Source organism: Mustela erminea, chromosome 6 (genome assembly GCF_009829155.1).
Source record: "Mustela erminea isolate mMusErm1 chromosome 6, mMusErm1.Pri, whole genome shotgun sequence".
Lineage (NCBI taxonomy): Eukaryota > Metazoa > Chordata > Mammalia > Carnivora > Mustelidae > Mustela > Mustela erminea.
The window spans coordinates 78,987,742-79,009,120 of record NC_045619.1 but is presented as its reverse complement, the minus strand read 5'-3'; the positions used below and the strand labels follow the sequence as shown (position 1 = coordinate 79,009,120).

The window sequence follows — 21,379 nt, the reverse complement described above, 5'->3', positions numbered from 1 at the left end:
CTACCTGGAGTATCAGTAAATTGCAAATTCTATAAAATCTTTCTTTATTTAAACAAGCGAAGTGTACACACTCTAAACAAAATGTCACCCTAGACTTAGAGTAATGCATCTACTTATGGAATCTGCTGTGGAGACTATGCACTACATCACCAGGCATTGACCCAAGACCCACAGGCTGATAGTGTGTCACAGGCTGGTCTCTGTCCCTTTTCTCTTTTCTTCACCCCAGGATGAGCTGGTCCCAGGCTTGTCCACTCATAAAATATGCCAGTGTTTCTACATGGTCTGGCCCCCTATTTCACCACTAAAGAAAGAGCGTTAAAAAGGGATGAGGAATAAATGTTATCAAGACTGCAAGTGGAATTTGAATTTTTAAAAAATTCCTATATCGATCTTTTAAAAAGCCAACTTTCTAATGTACGTCATTAATGTGCCCTTTGTGTTATCCAGGATTATATAAGCATAGAAAAGGGGGAAAATAATATTTTATTGCTTTTCTACTATTTTTTATAAGCAAATATATTTTCTTAAAAGCACAAAACATAATATACTTAACTCATTTTTGATGTCATACAAGATACACAATGAACAAAAAAGAAAAATATTTCCAAGTTTAGAAAGTACATGTTTCCCTATCTTAACTCTGATGTTTAAAATTCTCAACATTTCTTTGGTTTCTTTTATGTCAATAGACAGTGTTTTTCAGGCTTGGTCTCAACCATGGCCCTATCAATGCTAATGTAATTCAGTTTCATTTAATTGCACAAACATTTGGAGAATGTAGAATATGTATTTGGCACAGTGTTAGACCTTGAGAGAACACAAAAGAGAAAAGACATGATCCCTGTCTTCAGGTGGCTTATTACACAGCGGAGGAAATTAAATGTGAAGGTAATTATTACATGTGCGTGGCTAGAGGATGATGAGGGCTATAAAGGACACTTATTCAAATTGCTGTTACAGTGCCAAGGACAGAAAAGTTATTTACAACCAGAGGGATCAAAAAATTCAGGATTAAGAGTCTGTCCTGAAAAATGTGCAGTATTTTGATTCCTAAAGAAAGAGTAAAAGGGTCCCAAAAGAATCCAAGCAGTGTAAGTAATGATTTTCATGGAGCCAGCAAAGTGGAGTTTATAATCAAGTTTCGTTTTAACTGTTAAGTAGTTCAATTTCACATCATTAGCACTTCGCTGCTTATTAAAGGCAATATTTTAATTTTGTCAGGTTCACCAGATCTGATTGTTCTTTCACTATCGTCATAACTGGGTGATGCTCAACATTCAACTTTGCCTTAATTCCTGGAGACACTTCCCTTCTGGGCCTCTCCAACTTTTTATAGAAGAGACCTGTGATGTCACTGTTTGCCCCTATTATTCCATCCTCCAGATTCAAGTTTTGTTTATGTGAAGAGTTATTCACTGTGATTCAGAAATCTGACTTTTAAAGAACCAGGACTATTGTGAAACCAGCAGTCCATGCTCCCCAGAGTTACCTTATTTACATGACACTTACAAACTGAAAAATCTAAAAAGAGACGTCTTCACAGAACTCGGGAAAACCTGCGCCATCCTTCTCACCATCAACTGTCCTAACTATCCTAACAGGTTCCAGTTGCTACATAATGTCAGCCTTTTAGGGTTGTAGAATGTTTCAGTCAATCAAGTGTGTGACCTTAGGCAGATTCTTGAATCTCCCTGAACTTCAGTTATTCATGTAAAACAGAAGTCTGAGATGTCAACATGGAATCAGAAAAGTAATAGATCACAGTTCTGGAATCTGCTGAGAAGTGTGCTTAGAAGGAGAGCTGAACCTTAATCATTTTAAGAGATGTGTCTCAATACCTTCGATAATTCTTAAATTTCCCAAAACCACTTAGTGAAACATGACTGACAAAAAAAAAAAAAAAATGGCTCACCTAGGACCTAAGAGACTTTCTGTGATAGTGCTATGGTCTTCAGGATGGCCTTAGAAAAGGAACTGCATGGCTCATAATGTCTGTAGTCTGCCAGCAGATTCTAAGGACTCCCTGCTCATGCCTCTCCTGTCTGATTGGCTCCTCTGGATAGAAATGGTCTGCCCTAAACTGAGACCAGATTTCCTCCCCCATTCCCAAGTGAGATCACTAAGAAAAATATCATTGTATTTGTATACTTGTACTTCAGGAGATTGGATCACAGGGCTATGAGACACCCAAATATCAGATATATAATTCAATCAGCTATCTTTATAATTTCATTCTGAGCAGACAGCATAGTAGAGGGAACAATGAGGTCAGACTGAGTCTTGTTGGAACTAAGTCTTCCCTGCTCGAGTTGAGAAAGGCTTCCAGGAGAAGCAGAATTTACTAAAATAACCAGGGGACTCCAACTACAGCTGGCACGTCTGGTTGACCTGAATCTGGCCAGGACATGGAATCAGAGAAAGTCAAGTGAGCTATAATACAGGAACTCCAAGCACGACGGGCTTGACACATTCTACCTCATCTAGAATTAGCTGCTTGTATCTTAGTCCTCCACTAAAGTGCAGGCTGCCTGAAGGCAAAAACCTTTATATTATTGAGGGCCTGGCACCTGGTACTCAGTAGGTGTCCATTAATTAGAGCAATTCCTATTATAGCCCCAAAGCTAGAATGGTTTGGAATCAGAGAGCTGTTATTCATTATTCCTGCTAGGATAGCTAGATTCTCTTCCCAGTCATGAACCTGTGGAAGGAGAAAGATAATCCTTATAGACGGGGAGGGAAAGACTAGAACTTTCTCTCCTCTGTCCCAGGTGCAAATGTGCCTGATCGGAAGGCAGAAAGACGAGCATACACCCTGGGCTCCCCCAGCATCACACACAAGAATGCGCTCTTTCCCCTCCCCATGCCCACCTCATCCCATTTCACTCTACCTTTGTGTCAAGAAAGTCTAGACTATATAGACTTCAATAATAATGCTAAGTTCAGTTCCATTCACATTTACCAGGTACTGTGGTAGATTTTGTACGACTGTTCCAAACACATGCTATTTCTCCCTATGAGAGAATTATACTTCCCTTCCCCACTGGAGCAGACTTGGCTGTATGGTTTGCTTTGGCAATGAAATACAAGAGGAAGTTACTCTCCTCTGAGTTAAGTCTGTGACCCCATATTGTCTCCCTTCCCTCTGCCATGAGACCTGCAACATCCCAGATAAAAACTGCTCGTCAGTCTGGGTTCCAGATTAAATAAGATGTGCAACTGAGCACAAGCTGACCAACAGTTCATGCCTGGTGTGAAAAAGAAAATAATTGTTTTTCTTACAAGCCACCTAAGTTTGAGGGTAGTCTATTACTACAATGTAACAGCCTACTGCAGTTGATACAAGTACATTTTCTAAACATCAGGAAATGTGCCAGATGCTTGGTAAATGGCAAGGACCATCATTTCTTTCACTCATGGGGGGAGGGCTTAAGGGGGAGGGAGACAAGTATACTCCGTGCTGAGCACAGAGCCCAAGGCAGGGCTCAATGTCAAAACCTGAACTGAAATCAAGAGTTAGATGCCTAACTGACTGAGCCACCCAGGTGCCCCATGGGCCATCATTTCTAAGATAGCCCAATCGGGTTATGAAGACAGAAATATTCTCAGCAAAATATTATGTGACTCAGATGTGTGAAGACAATCTCATAGAATCTGTCCTGATAAACCACTTTGAGAGAAAGCAGTACAGTGGCGCATTGCAACTGATTGGGTACTACAGTCACTGTGACCAAAAAGTGGCATTTGGAGATTATGGTATTCAGGAGATTCTAGAGGATACTTACTATTCACAAAAATTACGTTGTTCATACATTCAAGTTTATATAATTTATCCTAGTGGCATTATGAATAGCATCTCCTTTTGGGCATCCAAGAATCCCAGTTTAGATAACAAATTGTAGAATCACCCTACCATTACTGTGACTAGAGTGTATTGGTTGTTATTAGGTAGAGTGTGTTGGTCGTTATTAGTTCAGTAATGGCATACTGAACAGGCTGGGTGAACCAGACAGAACAAAATGTTCTGTTTATACCCACAGATCCCTACTAAGGAAGCAACCCAAGTGTCTCTTTCAGAAAAAAAAAAAAAAAAAGATAATGGGATACCAGTTATATTTGAATTTTAGATAAATAATGAATACTTTTTTAAATATATGTATGCCCATGCAATATCTGTGGTATACTTATACTAAAAGATAATTTATATTTATCTGAAATTCAAATTTAACTAAGTGTCTTAAATTTTGTCTGGTGGCCTTACCCCTATTGCAAGAGCAAGAATGGGCAGGACATGAGGATAGCCACAGGGAGTATGGTTCGCTTAATACCAGTAGTTCAAGGATTTTATAGCAGATCAGTCCTCATGTTGGTTCTGCTTTCATCATCTATAGAATTCCAGTATGAAAAACTCCCCACACTAAATTCCATTTTCAGAATCTGAGACCTCTCTTGTCCCTTCATTCCTAAGTTCTGATTTGGTCCCCTGAACAGTATGATTGAATGTAAGTTACATTCAAAACTTGACTTTGCAGTTACCTGTGTATGTGACCTTGGGCGAGTCTCTTAATCTCTGACACTTGGTTCTGTCGACTGAAACATGGGGTTAGTAATAGCTTGTAGGGTTGTTGAAAAATCAAGTTCTCTCCCTTGATCAATTAACAAGTATTTACCAAGTGCTTTCTGGATGCCAGGCTCCCTGTTAAGTGATCAAGTCATGGGCTCTTTGTTCTTTGCTCAAGAAACTCACAATCCAGTGGGAGAGATACAGAAGTGAATAAGCAGATGAAATGCACTGTGATATGGACGGTGACTGGTGTACAGAACATCGTTAGCCAAGTGCCTGGCTTGTTTGCTCAATACATGCTAACTGATATCACTAGTCTCCAGGGTCTCTCCTTCCTTCCACTCCAACCTAGCATTCTTCCAAGAGCTTAAGGGCTGTTCTGGTTTTCAGCCCTACAATTAGTGACCCCCTCACCCCACCCCTGACAAGTTTCCCTGACAACTTGGGCTGCCTTTACAGAAATCCACCTTTGATGTTTGGTCCTATTCACCTGCCAGCAACTCCTGTTGCCTCCCTCAAGGCCTCCCTGATACTGACCTCCCACTCAGATGGCTGGCCCTAACCCAATGGTTCCATCAGTCTGACTTCCAGAGATCAGGCATCCACAGCAGAGGTTGTCTAAGTGAGGACAATTCCCACTGTACCCTTCTGTTTAGGCAAAAAAAAAAAAAAAAAAAAAAAGTATGCCTGTGTCATAAAGCAATTCCTGTTTTAGCAAGACCTTGTAAATGTGGGCAATCATTCTGTGACAAGCATAGTGTTGATGTTCAAGGTTTATAAGAGTGTCAGAGACGGAAATAAAATATGATCCAGGTTTTCCAACCAGGAACTGTGTCTATTCATGAAGCGAACCTCTTTAATTCTGCTTCAACTTTCTAGTTTCTGGGTTGGCTCAAGCAATGTCAAAACCTGTGTCTGCAGCACCAGCAGCTTGAGTGTGGGAGTGTCAGTGCAGATCTATTTCTGTGGCAAGTTCAGTACAGGCTGAATTTAAAATATGAAAAACAAAAGTGAGGCTCATGACTATTCCACCAAAAGAGGGAAAAGAAACACAGGACTTCTACAGAAGCACCATCACCCTTCTCCCAACTGCAATTTATTACAAACGTTTCTCTATTCCAGCCGCTAACATGCTGTGCCAAACTGAAAAAGAGGCAAACCATTGTGGGGTTTCACTGTGCCTGCTTTTAGTAGCCAGCTCTGGTCGTGCCAACCCTCCTATCCTCTCGCCAAATATAGAGTTGCAACACAGAGGAAATTGTCTTTTGATGAGTAGAGGAATGGCAAAGTCCCCACAATTGAATAGTTGATGAACTAGGTCTTACTGTTGCCTGGGGTCCAAATGGAAGGGAAGGGCACTGCTGTTGCATTGGAGGTTTCCACAGATTCTCCAGCATAGCAGGCATCGGGTGGGGGATGACCTCAGTAGAGTTCTCTCTCTCTCTCTCTCTCTCTCTCTCTCTGTGTGTGTGTGTGTGTGTGTGTGTATTTTAACCTACGTGCTCAGAAGCCTCTCCACCAATAGCTGGAGTCTAACATCAGTGAGTAAGATTAAAATGACCCAATTACAAAATTAGCATTTCTAATGTTAGGCAGTCTTATTTTGTGGCAGTTTAAGTTCTTCATGCTTCATGATGGAACACTAATATAACCTCCCACATGCCTCTGATGGGAGATAAAACTAGTGAAAAATGCTATTATATGGGAGCTGAGCTGGCATGCTCTCCCAAAGCATCTTCACCCATTGAATTTGGCTGGACCTCCACAGGGACTGGATGCACTAAGTCATCTCACTTATACCACAACTGGTTTCAAGGTGCATGAAGAAAGCTGAGCATCCTTCCTACTTACAATAAGCAAGGAATTTATGATAAAACAGCCTTGTGAACTGGGGAGAAGGGAGACACAGGATCTAGTTCCCTTTTGTTCCCTAAGGTCTACCCTTGGCCTTGCAGCAACTTTTGTCTGAGACAACCTTCTGATCTCATGAGTTTTCATTGTTCCAGTGGTGATTTGTGGTGCATGGTTGCTGACTAAGTTTCCTTTCTCTTAAATTCCTGTGTCTGCCTCTCTGGCATTTTCATCTTTCCACTCTTTCATGGGAGGAACTTCAAACAGAGGACAGAAGCGAGTACATCCTTTGCTTTGCAAACATTTAGAAATAAAAAATAAAATACAACAAAATATTTTATTTTGTTATTACAGAGCTGAACTCAAAAGATAAAAAGGAGAATCTACCAGAAACAAATCAGGATCCAAAGCCAGCACATTAACCTCATGTCCTAAAACGATAATACACCCTGGGGGTATATCGGTTCTATTTGGCCATACAGCAAATATCCAAGCAGTGATAGGAAATATAGCCTTGAGGCCATGCGAGGTGAGGATCTGGCAATGAAATCTTCTAACTGGGACTCAGGAAAAGAAAGACTGTCATCAGCTTTGGGAGATTGTCAAGAAAGATTTTATCTGCTCAAGGTTTTATGGAGATAAAGTCTCCTATGGGAAACTGAAGTTTCAGGCCTTTAACCCACACTGTGAATATAGTCTTGTATTACCAAAATCCTGAGAGAATCTGCAAAATGACAATATTTTAATATGAAGATTGCTTCTGGATCAATACAACCCTTGGAGCACCTCAGAGAAGCAAAGGCAAAACGACTCTAGAGTAACCTTCTACCATTCAAAGCATGCACATGATACCCTCATAAATAAATAGGTGATAAAGATGAGTTCAAAAACAAGAGGAGATGGTTTGCTGAACAAATCAGAAAATGTTAACAAAGAGATAAATACTATCAAGAATATAGGATAAAGTAAGCTGGAAGTGACGATATAACTACCTCCTTAAAACTATTAAAAGAGAAAGAAAAAGGGAAAAAATAAAGAAGGGCAATATAAAAATAATTGAAAATAACTGAAAAAGAACAATTACAGCTTCATAAGATGAAAGTATTAATTGAAAGTAAGAACTCAATGAACTGGGGAAGAGTATATTAAACATAGTTGAAGAAATAGTGAACTAGAACTTGGCCCTGAGAAAATTATGCATAAAGGAGCACAGAGAAATGAAAAGATGGCAAGTGGAAAAGGAAGGCTGAAATCTTATCTAGCTGGAGAACAGAATAGAAGGTCCGGCATATATCTAATAGGAATTACAAGAGGAGAGAATAAGCAGAAAAAGAGGGAATATTTGAAGAGATAATCACTAAGAAACTTTTAGAACTGACAAAAGACATCAATTCTCAAATTTAAGAAGCATACCAATTGGGTTAAGTAAAAACTATATCCTTCATTCATGATGAGACTACAAAACACCAACGATGCAATAAAAATCTTAGTAGCAACCAGAGAAAAGAGACAGATAACTTAAAAAGGAACAAGAGTTAGTCTGATAACATACCTCCCACCAATCATAATAAAAGCTGGAAGAAAAATGGAAAAAGGGTTTTGTTAATGTAGAGGAAAAATAACTTGTTATAACGGGGGGAAAAAGATGTTACACTCAACTCAGTAATTGAGGAGAACTCAATGAAGAAACTAGATACAAAGTATGAATAAGAGTAGGGTTTAGAAGAAAACATCAAGGGACGCTGTAATACAACAGACTTACTAACTTCTAGAAATGATACAACTCCTAAACCTGAAGAAATAAGCAATGACTGGAACTAGCAGAAAGTTGGTGGGGAAGGCCACTTAATGGTAGCTTTGGCCTTTGGTCAAGGGAAGCAGTCAGCTTATAGTAACGCATCAGAGAGGAGCAGAGGAAATAAGTACCCCATCTTCCTCACCTCCTTACAATCTTTCTCCTGCCAGTCTCCCATGATTTTCTCTAATTTGAAGCCAAAGAGACATCTATTCAGTCCATATAGCTCAGTCTCTTGGTCATTGAGAAGGATATACAGGAGTGGAAAATGAGTCCAGGTGGGGCAAACTGTCTTGATCAAATCCTGCATAAACCAGACTATCCCTCAAATCTGAGATCCTGATAAAGATTCTCCAAAAGACTGAAAGATTTTACTATTCCAGACAGCTGAAATAGCTGGTAACTTCAAAAGAAGAAAGAAAGCCAAAATAAAATAATGGGTTAAAGATAAATTAGCAAGCAATAAAGTTATAATTTTTTAGTAAACCCACACAAGTATAGGTTGCATATACAACAATAGTAACAATGGCAGGAGAGGACAATGCCAAATAAAGATTTGGGATATAGAAGAGAAAGGTGATTAACATTATGGCATTAAAGAACCTGTATTGGGCAGAAGGAGGATAGATACACTGTTTAATTTTTTATTTAGCCCTTGATGTTACTACAAAGAGAACAGAAATAGATTGTTTAACTTTCAAGTAAGTAAAAGAAGACAAGAAATAATGGAAATGTTATTAATCCAGGAAAAAGCAGAAAGAATTTTTAAAAAGACATGGTAAATAGGAAACACAAAATAAGATAGTAGTAATAAATTCCAAAACAAAAATATGGAAGATAATTGTAAAATGAGCAAGAAGATAATTTAAATGTACATGAAGTAACCTTACTAGTTAAAAGACAAAACAAGTATCTAACTCTGATAGCTCCTTAGTAACTCTCTTAACACTTTTGCAACAATATGTGTGAGGCTCCACCTGGCTTTGAGGTTTACAGAATTATTTAAACTGTAAGGGACAGAAATCAAACTCAAACTTGCTTAAGCAATAAAAGGAAAGGGGATTATTGGTTTGTTCACATAATCTAGAACAAGAAAGTGAGATGTAACTGGACCAGAGACTCAAACCACACCAAGACGGTTTCCATTTCCTTCCAGAACACTACGCTTGACTCCTTGCAGAATTCAATACTTCTTTCTCAGGGTGCTGAGAACAACTTGTACATAATTATATAATAACAGTTGTTCCATTGCTATAATTGCTTATTTACAAGTCTGTGCCACTGTCCCAGTTACCAAATCATTTGGGAACAAATATGTGTTCCCTTCACCTTCATATTTTTATCTCCTATTACAGATCCTGACCAAGTAGGCAACTAATACAGGCTTAATGGAAAAATTAAAAATGGATGCCTGTAGACGGGTCTTATTTCTAAACTTACTCTCTCTTGCCATCAGAATGTAAGATTCCTGAGGTGGTCTCATTCCATCTATTTCTACATTCAACGCTTGTGCCTTACATACTAGAAAGGTACCCAATATATGCGGAGTGATTAGGTGAATGAATAAAAAGGACTTATTCTTGTTTTGAAATACAACTGGCCTGTGCAAATTAAAGGCTAGAATGCGAATGTTCAGCTTTAAATTTTCAAGCAAGTTATTACAAATGTGCCTTGTACCAAACACTGCGGTCAGTACGTGCTGACTCAGCAGGAGCAGGAGTGAATGGAGCCGTGTGCTCCTTCTCAGTCCCAGACCCAAGTCTGTCTGTGCAAATATGAGCTCACTCTCCACTGGAGGCTTTTTCCACCACATTTCAGTGGTTCCTCAATATTCTCTACAAAGACACTTTCAAGCTGCATCCGTAATTTTTAATATTACCACATGTCAATCAACAAAAGATTATTACCCATTTACTCTAATACTCCTAAAAAGAGGATACTGATTGAACTTGACAACATTTAAGTAGAACCTTAATTTGTAAAATTAGTGAAAGAAGAGAATAAAAACCCATCAATTAGCAGAAATGTAGGTAATCACATGAAAAATTAGCAAAGACACAGGCTGGGTAGGGCATGAAATGAGCGAGGACAATGCAAAACTTGTCTGGTAAGCAAATTCTCACCCTCCTTGTTTCTCCGCCTTCCGAATAGACATTAAAAGCACTTAATTAAAACCAGTAAAGAAATTATAGCAAGGAAAAAAATGGAGGGCACCAGATATAATTAGCATTGTCAGTGCCTTGGAAAGCCTGCCTAGAATAGTTTTTTCCAAGCTTGTGAAGTTTCAGAGCCCACCAATCTCATCACACAGCTCAGCTCAGTTCTCGCTCTCCCATCCCCCATTCTGTTCCTCTCAGCCTCCTGAGAATGCATGCATTTCCATATGCGTATTGTGTGTCTCATAAAATGCATTGCCTCTGTATGAAAAATGTATGAGACACGTCATACTGTGCAAAACAATGTCTCCAAATTGGCCAATTATATTTTGTGCAAGTTCAGAATTGTTCATGATGTTTCTGATACACTGTGCTCCTGGCTGTGGGAACTGTGTTCTGCACCGAGAAAACAGAGGACTTGATAGCTTAATTGTGCTTAATGAAAGAAAAAGGTGCTTAAAAATAACATGGAGAGTGATGCCAGTGTTTTTAAAGGTCTGCTTTAGCATTTACAAATTACATAACCCTTTTGAGAAAGAGGGAAGTATCTAATTTTTAAACTGCTTTAAGTGGCTAGTGCTCCTTCCCCACTGTCTTTCCAAAATAGGAAGTAAACTGCCCCCCACCCCTCCCATCCAGTATTTCCACTTCTTATCTGCTGCTGTATTTATCCCCAGGTGGCTATTCCTCTCTTTGGACCCATCCTTGCTATCTGGTCTCCACATGTTAATCTCAGCCATCCACTTATGCCATGGACCTGCTTCCCCTATGGCTTTTTTTCTGTCTCCTATTATTTCAATACCCATTCCCTATTAACTCTTTTCCTTCTGATGCTTGCATCACATTGCCCTTGTCAGATTTTATCTTATCTTTTATTTATTTCTTATCATAACTCTTCTGGTTTTTTCCCAACTGTTCTCTGAAGTCATCTCGCGCCAAAGCGATCACTGAATTGCACACTTATGTGTTGTTGATCTGAACGTTTTGTAAACCCCTCTGCTAACAAAGAAGAATAGCAATGGTCTTTTCATAAAAGTATTCTCCTCACAGTAATCTTATTAATATATTAGGAAATATCCTTTCTCCATTCCTACTAAAGGCCGCCCAAGAGAAATTTGTATGAATACAGCAATAAATAATTCTGTTAAACATAATGAACATCGAGAGAGTTATTCTCTTACAACAATGGTTACTAAGATAAACTTAAACTCTCCTTTTGAGGAGTCCTTAAAAATAGAAAACCTTTTCGAACTCCATTCACAGGGATAACTTCCTTCTCTCCACTCCAGAGTATTTATAATCTGAGCCACTCAACTCAACAGCTAATTACATACTGCCTTGTATCATTATCTGATTATTTTGTGGATATATAGCTTTTCTCTGTGGTTAAATTATAAGCTCTTTGGCACAATGGTTTTGTCTCTATTTATATCACCTTGTAGTTAGTGATCTGTAAATACTCTGACTTAATCTGAATACATTCATGATGGATGATGGTTTAATGAATAGTGTCCTAGTTTAAGAAGCCATGGAACAGAGACAAAAATTTCTCAAGTTTCCTTCCAGTTTATAATATTTCCACCTTCTAGCTTTTTTGTGAATTTCTCTCAAAATCACATGCCAGTATACTTGTCTATTCCTTATGCCTCACTCAGCTCCCCTCAGGGTTTTGTGATAAATCTTCAGGAGAAACAAGTCAAGTTCAGATGCCACTCAGTCTACCTAGGAGAACCATTTTTCATGAATATGGTTCTACTTATACTGAAATGTTTGGAATAAAAAGTCCAGTGAATTCTGTGGTTCAATGTTTTAAGAGAGTGTTTTCCAAAATATGTTCCAGAAGAAGTCAATGAATGTTATATATAAAGTTTCCCATAGCAAAATTAAGTTTGGAAAAGCTGATCGAAACTGTGTTAAAGGAGTTTCTTTTGCTACAGGACTGATCAGAATGCCTTACGTGAAATGTATCGCACAAAATCTCAAAGAAGCAACATAGTATGCAGAGTTTATGTAACCACAAAAAAACTTTTCTCAGCAGATTGGTCCCCAGAACACATTTTCAGAAACATTGCAAGACTGAATAGCTGCATAAAATAATTTTTGAATAAACTAGTTAATCGGCATCCTTCCTTTTCTAATGCGATGTGAATGTCTGGACAACAGATGCTCCAACCAAACCCACTGTCGCTTCCACCCCACCAGGACCCTTCAATTGATTTTGTTAAAATTTCTCTTTCATAGCTGTTAACCTGTCATACCTGTTGGGCATAAAGATACATGACAAGCATTGGGGGGGGGGATCAATATTTCATAAGTACTTTAGTGGTAGCAAGCACATTTTATATTTCTTTTTTATCTCTATTCACAAGATAGAACTCGGCAATTGGTTCTGTATCTAGCAAGATAATCAGGGTTGGGAGGGGAAAGGGGCTATGTCATGTGATGAAAACCTGAAGGAGAACTGGGGTTGCTAAACTGTCTTCAAATACCTACAATGGATAAGGCTTATTCTGTTTCACTCCAAAGAACTGAACTACAGTGGATGACTACAACAGAGAGATAATTAAGTTCAGTATACAGAAGAATCTATAGCCCTACAGCTGTCCAAAAATCAAATGACGGTTATACGTTTTCAAGGATTACTTTTTGACAATGCTACGGTGTGAATTCCTATTTTTGGAAAATACCGGTATCTAAAATGGAACAGAAAGTTATTCATGTCAGTAATGACTGCCTTACTGATCATGTGTGATCTGTTCCACAATAAAAATAACCAAAGAGATTTACTTAAAGAACTACTATGCTGTAATTATCATTTATAACTACAGCGAAGCAATTTTCATCTAGTACGAGCTCAGCCAGTGGGGCTATTCTTGAGTTGCTAGCTTTTTGTACTAATTTTCTCACTAGAATTCTTAGCCAAGTCTACGCTCGTTTAAATAGCTTTTATCTGACAGACTTCAAGGTGCACTCCAGTTTTAAATTCCTGTTGGTTCTCTGACTCCTAACTGTATTTCCAGGAAAGCATTTCCCCAGAGAAGTCTCTGGCAAAGTTAACACAAAAGGGCATGTGTCTTGATTCTAGGCTGCTCCCCTGCCTCTTCTGCGGAAGTTTTCCTCCTGATTCCAGGTGTGTTCTCCATCTGGTGTGTTCTCCTCCCCGGACTCCAGGGGCTTCATGCACCTTCCCTACCGCCCCACCCCCAGCTCCCTCTCTTCTCATTCTTCCTTGCCCAGGGACCTTCTGAGTGGAAGCTCCACCATGGCAGGAATTCAAATGAAAAACGATCAACAGAGAGCGAGGGAGCTTCAAACATGGGCACACTGGCCTGTGGCTGCCTCTGCTCCCCTCTGAAGTCAGACACTGAGCGGCAGGAAACGAATGCAGCACCATCAGCGCAAAGATTCAGTTACTTACAGAACCGGTGAAACTACCTCAGTGACCCCGCAGACACACACATCCCCCCAAAAAATTCAGAAAGTAAGAAAATAATTTAATTTTTAACCTGTACTGAATTCGTTGCTTTCTAGGCTAAACAGACTAATGTGCTGTTCTAAGCACTTTTTACCTGTATTAACCCCGAAGCAGTTGGTTAGTGAGTTAGTTATTATGGAAGTACAGTTGACCCACACTGTTATGTTAGTTTCAGGCATAAAACACAGTGATTTGACAAGTCTATATGTTACGCTCTGCTCACCTTAAGTGTAGCTACCATCTGTCACCATGTAAAGCTATGATACTACCATTGACTTTATTCCCTATGCTGTGCCTTCCCTCCCCATGACTTAGTAGTCATTCCACAACTGAAAGCCTGTGTCTCCCACTCCCCTTCACCCAATTTGCCCTCCTCCCCAGCCTCCTCTTCTCCAGCAACCGTTAGTTTGTTCTAGTTATGGGTCTGTTTCACTTTCTATTTTAACTCAGAAGTATTTAAAACCAAGGTGATTTTAAACTATAATTCCTTACAATTATTGATGAATGATTTATCACTTTACGTGATGTCTCACATTCCAAGTTTATCCTACAGTTCGCACAGAACCCATTAAAAAGTGTAAATTTTGTGACTAAATGAAAATAATCCATTATTAAAGATCCAAACTGGATTCACGGTGTACACACATAACAAGCAATAGGGTGTGCCTCAAATTATCTCTTTCTACTTCATATATATTAAAAAGCTCCTAAAATATCCTAAAGCAATGTCAAACTAATAAATGTGATGGATATCTAGTGTTATCAGCAGATATTATAAATCAAAGGCAATGTGTTAAAGGGAATTATAAAAGAAATATTTCTGAAAGAGATTGATGTTTAGAATGAGATGCCTGGAGCATAACCAGACTTCTTTTTTCAATCTAGACTTTTTTTTTTAAAGATTTTATTTATTTATTTGACAGAGAGAGATCACAGTAGACAGAGAGGCAGGCAGAGAGAGAGAGAGGGAAGCAGGCTCCCTGCTGAGCAGAGAGCCCGATGCGGGACTCGATCCCAGGACCCTGAGATCATGACCTGAGCCGAAGGCAGCGGCTTAACCCACTGAGCCACCCAGGTGCCCTTCCATCTAGATATTTTGATCCTTAAAGTAAGTTGTGATATCAGTTTTTATACTTATATGCTCAAATAATAATCCCTTATATTACTCTAACTTCTACTGTCAGAACTATAATAATTACCGATCATTTTTTTGAAACCTGGAAAATGGTATGAACTCTGTGTCTTCACAAAAGTAAACAGCCAGCAGTAAACCTACTCTGGAATGATTTTGTATCAGTTGCTAGATTGCATACCTCTCTTGCTATTTATTATTTAAGGAGATCTTTCTTAACATTCTTTCTAAAAGTAACACTTTAACACAAATTTCTTCCACTTCTCACCAAGATGAAGTAAGAAGGATTGGACTTATCCTGCTACTTAAAACAATCGGAAGGAAAAAGAAAAATTTTATGAAACAAAGGTTGTCAAGACACTGCACATCAGAGCAGAGCTGGAAAACAAATGAAGTAAGGACTATGATTGCCCCAATTTACTGACATCCTTGAGGGAGTTTCCAGGAAGTGGTAAAAAAAAAAGGAGGGGGGGAAATATGGGGCACCTGGGTGGCTCAGTGGGTTAAAGCCTCTGCCTTCAGCCTAGGTCATGATCTCAGGGTCCTGGGGTTGAGCCCCGCATTGGGCTCTCTGCTCAGCAGGGAGCCTGCCTCACCCTCTCTCTCTGCCTGCCTCTCTGCCTACTTGTGATCTCTGTCTCTCAAATAAACAAATAAAATCTTTTTTAAAAAATGGGGGAAAATAGGCAGAGGTCAGTGGACTACTTGAGTGAACAATACAACGTAGACTGCCCATGGAGGAGAGAGTTGTACAGGAAGGAAATCTAGAGGGTCCCAGAAGTAACCCTCAATCAGCAGTCCACCAATGAGCATAAATATGTGAAAAAATTACTTGAGGGCAAGACAAAAACAACTAAGGGATCAGGATTACACAGCACTTACACAGAGCAATAATTAGCACCCATTCCCACTAGCCAGACTGGAAAACCTTCTTTTCACCAGGCACTGAGTTCTCAGAAAGGACTTTGCATCAGCAGTGGGGAATGATGAGCCCTAGATCAAACACTGTTCCGGTCCCAGCTAACAATTCTTAAAAACAAGACCCAAAAGGACTAACTGATTACTAGTGACCAAATTACACCCTAGAACAAAGCTGAAGGCTGTTTATAAGAATACAAAAGTACCTAGTATCCAAAAAAGCAAAATATATAATGTTTGCCATCCAATCAGAGATTACAAGGTATGCAAACAAGCAGTAATATATGAACCATAAATGCTGGGGGGGGGGGGATCAATCAATCAAAAAACTGACTGAGAACTGATGCACATGCTAGAATGAGCACATGAAAACATTTTAAAAGTTATTATGTTCAAAAAGTTAGGTCACTGGGGTACCTGGGTGGCTCAGTGCTTTAAAGCCTCTGCTTTTGGCTCAGGTCATGATCCCAGGGTCCTGGGATTGAGTCCCACATCGGGCTCTCTGCTCAGCAGGGAACCTCTTCCCTTCCTCTCTCTCTGCCTGCTTCTCTGCCTAACTGTGATCTCTGTCAGTCAAATAAATAAATAAAATCTTAAAAAAAAAAACAGTTAGGTCATGATACAGAAAAAATGATTGAAAGACCCAAATAGGAATACGAGAATATCCAGCATCCAACAATGTAAATTTCACAATATCTTCCATCCAATTAAAAATTACCAAGCATGGAAAGAAGCAGGAAATTGTGAGCCCTAATGAAGAAAAAAAAATGAATTAATCGATATCAACAGTAACTGACACAGATGCAGAGTTAGCAGACAAGAACAATAACAACTATTATAACTTGATTCCATGTGTTCAAAATTAAGTCATAGAAGACATTTAAAAAGGCACAAATTAAATTTCTTAAGATGAAAACTACTGTCTGATATGAATTGTACTTTGGATGGGATGACTAGCAGGCTGGACATTGCAAAGGACAAGGTTAGTGAACATGAACATATTTGTAACAGACACTATCCAAAATGAAACAAAAAACAGAATTTTTTTTAAAAAAGGAATAGAGCATTAAGGATGCTGAGAAATTCTGAAGCAGCCAAATATGTATATAATGAGATTCCTCAAGAATAAGTATGAAGGGACAGAAAAATCCCTGAAAAACTAATAGCCAAAAATTTTCCAGACTTGATGAAAACTATAAATCCATAGATCCAGGCACAATTTCTTTAGCCAGGTTCAATAATATTTATAGAAATACAGAAGTATCCATAGAGAACACTATACCAAGGTACATCATCTTTAAATTATTCAAAACCAGTGACAGAATGCCTTAAAAGTGTTCAGAGGAAAAAAGGCATGTTACAGAAGATGAACCTAAATAAGAAGTCCAAAAGATTTCTCACTGGAAACAATGCAAATAAGAGGATAGTTGAGAAACTTTAAAGTACTTTAAAGTACTAAAAGCAAATAACTGTCAACTAGGTATACAGCGAGCATTATATACCTCATGAAAATACCTTTCAAAAATGAAAGTTAAATAAAGACTCTTTAGGACATCCAAAAGTTGTAAACAGGGGTCTGATGACTAGCAGACCCCTCTGTAAAAAATGTTAAAGGAAGTCCTTTGGGCAGAATGAAAATCATGCCAGATGGAAATATGCATCTAACAAAGGGATGAAGAGCACTGTCAACAATAGTTACGTGGGCAAATAAATAAGATGTCATAACTCCAAGCTGAAACCAAACCAAATGCCAATTAATGGAATGGATATTTACACGACATTATAATCAATAACTACACAGTACAGCTTTTTACACAATAAGACCATTGTCATTTCTGAAAAGTACTAAAAATTTGGTTTAGATTTCTTCTTTAAAACCAAAGAAATTATGTCTGTATTCACTTTCGTGTCTTTAGTTTTTGAAATTTTTAAAATGTTAATTTTTATCAATATTGCTATCATTAGATATTATATGTATCTGTCTAATAAATCCACTTAAAATAAAACTATTTTTATTATAAAAGAAGCCTTTCTCATTCTGCCATCTTGGATCCTGTGGAGGCTGCTAAGAACAGAGCTCCTAAAAGAAAAACTATGTCTGAAATGTTGTGGTCCAAGGCCGTTTTTGCTGGCTAGGAGTGGAGTCTCTGGAACCAGAGGGAACACATGGCTCTTCTTAAAATTGAAGGTGTTTATGCGCGAGATGAGATTGAATTCTGTCTAGGCAAGAGATATGCTTATTACAAAGCAAAGAACAACACAGTGACTCCTGGTGGCAAACCAAACAAAACCAGAGTCATCTGGGGAAAAGTAACTCAGCTCATGGAAACAGCAACGTGACTCATGTCAAAATTCCAAAGTGACCTTCCTGCTAAAGACATTGGCCAGAGAATCAGTGTGGTGCTGTATCCCTCAAGGATTTAAATTACTGAAGAGTAATTAAATAAGGGTGTAGATTTGTTCTCTCATTTAAAAAAAACTACAACTATTTCTATTATAAAAGAAAAATTTTACTTGGTAAATAAAAACGTTGAGTACAGAATGGTATCAAATTAATGAGTCTCTATTCCATTAGCACACAAAGCCTCCCTCTTTGAGATAATAACCCAGTGATTTCTAGAGTTAGTTCTTCTGAAAGTTTCATTATTACGTGACATTAAATGCTTTTATCTCTATTTCTTGACTTATAAAACGACATCTATTTTCTCCCTTTTACGACAAATAATGCACTTACACTAGGACCCACCTCCCATACTCATTCTCAATCACTATTTCTGTTTCTTATATTACCATGGACTTTTATTCATCATTGGAGGTAACTGTGAATAATTAATTTGAACTATTCTTATAATCCTTTATATAAGAACATATTTCAACTCAACCTAAGCTAATACACAGTCTTATTACAGTTGTTTATAAGATCTGTTTTAAAAATAGGTAAGATTTATTTGGAAATGTCTTCACACTTTATGAGATAACTGTACATCAAGATATAGTGCCTGGCATGAAACCAAGACTAATTCCCAATCTTTTGCCTTGGAAAACTTCTATTGTTCTTTAAAGCTTGAGCTCACAAAGAAGTTAGGGCTGGTATGAAGGAAGGGAGGGATAAGTAGAGGATTACCTACAGTGAAATCCCCTAGCAATTGTGGAAAGAATGAGAAGACAGGGGCGTAGATTCGTCTGGCACCATTCTTCACTGAAATCTTGACAAAAAGACCTTGAGAGAAAAGGATGTATTGGTAGCACTCACCTTGGACATCCCATGACATCCTACCTCCATCAGCCAGGACTATCAAACTTCCTATCGAGTGATGGTTTCTCCTTTTGGGTTGTCTTGGGGAAATACATCTCTCAGTTTTACTGGCATAAGACTCCCTCTTTTGACAGGTCTTCAACTTCTACATTGAGCAGCATATTTACTAGATGACCCAGGCCCTTTAAGAGAATCCAGATTTTAAAAAATAATAAATACTGGGGTGCCTGGTGGCTCAGTCCATTAAGCATCTGCCTTTGGCTCAGGTCATGATCTCAGGATCTTGGGATTAGGCAGGCCCCACACTGGGCTTTCTGCTCAGCAGGGAGTCTGCTTCTCTCTCTCCCTCTGTGTACTCATTCTCTCACTCTCTCTCTTAAAGAAACAAATGAAGTCTTTAAAAAATTATAATAATGAATACAAAATTATCAAATACTTCTCTGCCATATTTTTATAGGTTTCAGAGAGATTATGTTCTGTATTAGAATAATAGTAATAGTTTGTGCTTGCATAGAGCTTTCCAGTTTGCTCAATGCTTTCCCACACATGATCTAATTAGATGTTCACCGTAAACTTCAGTATTAATATGAGTAATTAATTAATATGATATTCAAAAATTATATGGATTAGTAACTTCATTCCATAATGATGGACAAGCCTGTTGCAGACATCTCTTTCCATGATGAAAAACAAGAGCTGAACTACATGTACATGTATACCAATATATATATTATTTCTTTAAAGACATTAATCCTCAAAGCTGTGATGGCTATGGAGCCAAAATCCCAAAAAGAAGGGAAACTTAGAGGAGCTCCTGAGTGGCTCAGTCATTAAACATCTGCGTTCGGCTCAGGTCATGATCCCAGGTCTTGAGATTGAGCCCCGCATCAGACTCTCTGCTTGGTGGGAAACCTACTTCTCCCTCTCCCATTCCCCCTGCTTCTGTTCCCTCTCTCACTATGTCTCTCTCTGTCAAATAAATAAAGTCTTAAAAAAAAAAAAAAGAAGAAGAAGAAGAAAGACGAAGAAGAAGAAGGGAAATTTAGAGGGGCAATGCCAACTCTTGGTACTGCTTTTGCCCTTGAATCAGTTTTGGATTCCCAAGTGACTATTAAGATATCAAGATGGTGAATAAAAAAATGGCAACTTAAGCTAAAAAGCTGAGTAAAACTTTTTACAGTTTTATAAGAAGGACAAAAGTTGGAGTTCAGAAGGAAAAATCCATATTAAACTACCCAGATTTTTATTTCAGAACACAAAAGGCCTTCACTTTAGGAATAGAGAAAAACCTAAATTAAATCAGTGCTCACAAAGACTGAATTCCAGATTTGAATTAACCACTGATTGGGTTAAGGTGATTGACCCATACCCTAGCTGCTTGACAGATGCAAAACTACATTCATTCTCTAGGGATACAGAAAGCACATCAAAAGGCTCAATTTATCTCCACAATTGTTCATGTCTGAGGTCCTGTGGTCAATCAAACATGACTAGGCATATCAGAAAGTAAGACTATGTGGCCAAAAACCAAGATAAATAAAGCAGAAACAGACCCACAGAAGAAAAAGAGATATTAAGTTATTAGACATGTACTTTAAAATATCTCATTTATATGTTGAAGAAAGTAAATGGAGATAGATAATTTTATCTAAAAAGAGAAACAAATGAGAATTCTAAAACTGAGAAATGCATTTGCTAAAATTAAAATTTTAATAGATGGGTTAACAGCAGAAACAGACACGAAGAGATGATTAATGAAACTAAAGGTCAAATGAAAACATTCAGACTAAAGCATAGGAAACAAAAGGATAAAAAATACTGGGTGCGGGAGTAAAGGACATGGTATTCCAAGAAAATATTTGGAGTCACAGAAGGAGAAGAAAGAAAGAACAGTTCAAAAGTCATTTTGAAGGAATAATAGTCTTAAATTTTGCAGAACTGAAAGAAGACAGCAAGCCACAAAATTGAAAAAGTGTTTCAAATCCTAATCAGGATAAATTTGAAGAAAACTGTATGTGCAGATGATAGTGAAAGCGCAGAAAACCAAACACGAAGAGAATTTTGAAGGAACCAGAGCTTTGGGGGGCAGGGGAGGGGGAAGAAATATTTTCTTTTAAGAGAATCAATAAGACTGAGGCCTGACTACTTCACAGAAACAATATAATCCATATGACAATAATGAAAACTACAAGTGCTGGAAGAAAATAAATAGTTGCTAAATGCTAATCTAGA

At 38.2% G+C, this 21,379-nt stretch overlaps 1 pseudogene; it reads left to right on the top strand.

Moving 5' to 3' along the window:
- Positions 1-17,985: 17,985 nt before the first annotated feature.
- LOC116592399 lies at positions 17,986-18,315 on the top strand (annotated as a pseudogene).
- The last annotated feature ends 3,064 nt before the right edge of the window (positions 18,316-21,379 follow it).